The sequence below is a fragment of the Dendrobates tinctorius genome, unplaced genomic scaffold (assembly GCF_039654945.1).
Source record: "Dendrobates tinctorius isolate UK_male_01 unplaced genomic scaffold, ASM3965494v1 ptg000134l, whole genome shotgun sequence".
In the NCBI taxonomy this organism is placed as follows: domain Eukaryota; kingdom Metazoa; phylum Chordata; class Amphibia; order Anura; family Dendrobatidae; genus Dendrobates; species Dendrobates tinctorius.
In genome coordinates, this window is record NW_027361802.1 from 3,099,175 (window position 1) to 3,104,528 (window position 5,354).

Here is a 5,354-nt window from a genome sequence, read left to right on the forward strand (position 1 = left end):
CGTTCAGATGGGGAGAACTTTTGGGAAAAGAAAGCACAGGGATTCGTTTTAGATGTTACCGGATCTTTTTCGGACAAAACAGCTCCTGCACCAATCTCAGAAGCGTCCACCTCTACCTGAAACGGGAGTGAGACATCAGGTTGCCGCAAAACCGGAGCAGACGTGAACCTTCGCTTCAGCTCCTGAAAGGAAGAAACAGCCTCCGGAGACCAATTCAGCACATCAGCACCTTTCTTAGTCAAATCAGTTAATGGGTTGGCAATACCAGAAAAATTAGCTATAAATTTACGATAAAAATTAGCAAAACCCAAAAACTTCTGGAGGGCCTTCAAATAAGTGGGCTGCACCCAATAATAAATGGCCTGTACCTTGGCCGAGTCCATTTCAACAGTTGACGGAGAAAAAATAAATCCCAAAAATGAAATCCTCTGTACCCCAAAAATGCATTTCGATCCCTTGACATACAGGGAATTCTCCCTCAAAATCCGGAACACAGTCCGAACATGTTCCACATGAGAGTCCCAATCCTTGTAAAAGATCAAAATATCATCCAGATAGATGATCAAAAATTTATCCACAAAGTCTTGGAAAATATCATTCATGAAGCACTGGAAGACAGAAGGGGCATTAGTGAGCCCAAAAGGCATGACCAGGTACTCAAAATGTCCCTCCGGAGTATTAAATGTCGTCTTCCATTCATCCCCATGCTTAATGCGAATAAGATTATATGCCCCCCTGAGGTCAAGCTTGGTAAACCAGCAAGCACCTTTAACTCTAGAGAATAGATCAGAAATCAGGGGTAACGGATACTGATATTTAACAGTAATTTTGTTGAGGGAACGATAGTCAATACAAGGCCTTAATGAACCATCCTTCTTGGCCACGAAAAAGAAACCAGCACCTAAGGGTGAAGAGGATGGTCTATTATGACCCTTCTCCAACGACTCCTTAATATAGGATCGCATAGCCTCGTGCTCGGGTACAGATAAATTTAAAAGTCGACCCTTGGGAAATTTACACCCAGGGCTCAGCTCAATTGCACAGTCATAACTCCTATGAGGAGGCAAAGACGCAGACTCATTCTCACTAAATACATCATAAAAATCAGCCAAATAGTCATGAACATCATGCGACTGGGGAGAGGTGGAGAAAACAGGAGCGTCACTAAGGGCACACCGACAACCCCAACTCACCACAGACACAGATTTCCAATCCAAAACTGGATTATGGATTTGCAACCAGGGAAACCCCAGAACAGTGGTATCATGCAGATTATGCAACACCAAAAATCTGCAATTTTCTTGATGGTCTGGGGCGACCCGAATTACCACCTGGGTCCAAAACTGAGGTTTATTCTTCGCCAAAGGAGTAGCATCAATACCCCTCAAAGGGATAGGCATCCGCAGAGGTGTCATAGGAAATCCAGAACGTTTAGCAAAATCCAAGTCCATCTGGTTCAGAGCTGCTCCCGAATCCACAAAAGCCTTAGCGGAAAATGTGGACAGGGAGCAGATCAGAGTAATTGCCAGAAGAAACTTAGGTTGAACACCACCCACAGCAAATGTGTGTGCAAAACGTTTCTCTCATTTAGGGCAGACAGAAATAATATGCGAGGCATCTCCACAGAACAAACACAGCTTATTACGCCTTCTGAACTTCTGACGTTGCGCCCTAGACAAAACTCTATCACATTGCATAGGTTCAGACATTTGTTCAACAGGTAGCATACAAGAAAAAAACACACGAATTTTATTGAAGTATAACAGGAATGTAGGAAAAGGTGGTAAAAAAGTCAATTCTGACCATAATTAACATATGAGTGAAAAACCCCAAGCATGCATGTGTGTTTTTTTCTTGTATGCTATTTGTAATTGCGATTGTCCCATGATGTCCACAATAATACCCATTTATGCAATAATATATTCATATACTCTTATTGAATTATGTTAATGGGGTGTTTTCTTATGAAACTATTATGATTTGTTCAACAGGTGGCAACACCTCTCGTGCAGTTTTGTGTTCACGCAAATGCCGATCAATCTGAATGGCTAATGACATAGAATCGTCAAGACCAGAGGGAACAGGAAATCCCAGCATAGTATCTTTTACGGTTTCTGACAAACCCTTCCGAAAGAGAGCTGCCAAGGCACCATCATTCCAGGTAGTAAGGACCGCCCACTTTCGGAATTTTTGACAGTACAACTCTGCAGAATCCTGACACTGGCTCAATGCCAACAGGGCCTTTTCAGCCTGATGAATAGCATTAGGTTCATCGTACAACAGCCCCAAGGCTTGAAAAAATGCATTCACATTAGTTAGAATAGGATCATCAGGTTTCAAAGAAAACGCCCAATCCTGAGGATCACCATGCAGCTAGGAGATGACAATTTTAACCTGCTGTGCGGAGCTCCCTGATGAGTTAGGCTTCAAGGCAAAAAATGATTTACAATTATTCTTAAAATTCAAAAATTTAGACCGATCCCCAAAAAACACATCAGGAGTAGGGATCTTTGGCTCAGCAACATGTGAATGAGCAAGATAGGTGGAAATTCCCCGCACTTCAGCAGCGAGCTGCTCCACACGATCAGACAATTGCTTCATCTCCATTGAGAAGAAAAAATTCCCCCTACGGCCTCAAAGACATAGAGGAAAAAATATACACACACAAAAAAAAAAATTCTGACACTTTTTTTTTCCCTTTTGGAAGGTCTCGTGCAAAGAGATGTCTGTCTTCCTAACAGCACGTGTGGACGCTATGTTAATGGGTGCAAGTGTCTGACAGTTCCCAGGGAGAGGGAATGAACATCTGCAGTATGGATGAAGCAGCCATGAGGTAAAAACCTGACAGGGTGAGAACTGTGAGGCTAGAAAGCCTGCGCAATGGACATTGCATAACCTGTGTGAGTACAGGATAACCAGAGTGAAGCTCTGTAATGGACGCTAAGCTCTTGTATATTGCTGCTGTGGGTTTATGATGGAGGAATAAACCGCATGGACTATGGTATGGTTTATGAAAATCCGGTGCCGGATGTGTTTTATTCGCTGTCAAGCGAGTGATCCCCTAACTGAATGACAGCGCTACCTCACAATATATATATATATATATATATATATATATATATAGCAAAACAACACATAGACCAGCTAACCTCCAAGCTCTGGATGGTAAATACCTGTTTCCTCTGTATTGCACGGACCAAGATTGGGAACAAGTCCAACAATGTAGAAATCAAGGCAGAAAAGTCCAGCAAGCGGAAACTTCAGGTGGTATGATAAAATCCAAGAATTTTTACTGCAGATAATTTAAAAAATCCAGAGTTCAGTAACAAGATGCAGACATAATGCTGAACAGACTACTCGTTTCGGCGGTAACAGCTGCCGCCTGAGACCGTGAAGAAGGCGGCAGCTGTTACCGCCGAAACACTTAGTCTGTTCAGCATTATGTCTGCATCTTGTTACTGAACTCTGGATTTTTTAAATTATCTGCAATAAAAATTCTTGGATTTTATCGTACCATCTGAAGTTTCCGCTTGCTGGACTTTTCTGCCTTGATATATATATGTATACATATATATATATATATACATGTTATAGAGACACATATATATATATATATTTCATAGAGTTCTACATAGCAGAAAAAATAAATACATTTAGCAAAAGTGGAAACTGAGAGATCCATTGCTAAGGAAAGTAAAACAAACCACAAACTATTCTTTAATTATATAAACAGTAAAATGATGAAAATTGATGGTGTCGGCCCTTTAAAGAACAATGAGGGTGAAATCATAGAGAGCAATGTGGGAAAAGCAAATGTTTTAAATACTTTTTTCTCAACAGTGTACACACAGGAAAAGATTTGCCAGGGGAAATGCAGAGTGATAATGTAAACTCCCCATTAAGTATTACCTGCCTAACCCAGGAAGAAGTGCAGAACCGCCTTAGTAAGATTAAAATTGACAAATCACCAGGCCCTGATGGCATTCACCCTCGGGTATTAAGGGAGTTAAGTAATGTGATAGACAGGCCTCTATTCCTTATATTTAAAGACTCTATAGAAACAGGGTCTGTTCCTTTTGATTGGCGGCAAGCAAATGTGGTACCAATATTCAAAAAGGGGTGTAAAAGGAACCTGGAAACTATAGGCCGGTAAGCTTAACATCTGTTATGGGTAAAATTTTTGAAGGGTTTCTAAGGGATACCATTATGGAATATCTCAATGTTAATAAATGTTTAACTCTATATCAACATGGATTTATGAAGGATCGCTCCTGTCAAACTAACCTGATCAGCTTCTATGAGGATGTAAGCTCTGAAATGGACCAAGGAGAATCATTGGTTGTCATTTATCTTGACTTCTCTAAAGCATTTGACACTGTCCCACATAAAAGATTGGTAAGTAAGATGAGAAAGGTTGGGCTAGGGGAAAATGTGTGTAGATGGTTAGGTAGCTGGCTTAGTGATAGAAAACAAAGAGTGGTTATTAATGGGGCATACTCAGATTGGGCCAGGGTTACTAGTGGGGTACCACAGGGTTCTGCATTGGGCCCCCTACTATTTAATATATTTATTAATGATCTAGTGGATGGCTTACATAGTAAAATATCAGTATTTGCAGATGATACAAAACTATGTAAGGTAGTTAACACAAAGGAGGACAGTTTGCAACTACCGACAGATTTGAGTAAATTTGAGAATTGGGCTGAAAAATGGCAAATGAGGTTTAACACAGATAAGTGTAAGGTTATGCACATGGGAAGGAGAAACAGATGCTACAATTACTTACTAAATGGTAAGCTGCTGGGGAAATTAGACATGGAAAAAGACTTAGGCATCTTAGTCAATAAGAAGCTAAATTGGAGTGCCCAGTGTCAGGCAGCTGCCACCAAAGCAAATAGGGTCATGGGATGCATTAGAAGAGGTCTGGGGACACGAGATGAAAACATAATTCTTCCTCTGTACAAATCACTCGTCAGACCACACTTGGAGTATTATGTGCAATTTTTGACGCCGGTGCTCAAGAAAGACATTACTGAACTTGAAAGGGTTCAAGGCGGGCTACTAAAATGATAAATGGAGTTGGTTCACTACAATACCCAGAAAGGTTATCAAAATTAGGTCTATTTACTCTAGAAAAGAGAAGACTTAGGGGAGACCTAATATATATGTACAAGTATATCAGAGGGCAATACAGAGATCTCTCAAATGAACTGTTTGTACCAAGGACTGTGACAAGAACAAGGGGGCATTCTCTTCGTTTGGAGGAAAGACAATTTCTGCACCAGCATAGAAGAGGGTTCTTCACGGTAAGAGCAGTGAGGCTCTGGAATTCTCTTCCTGAGGAAGTGGTGATG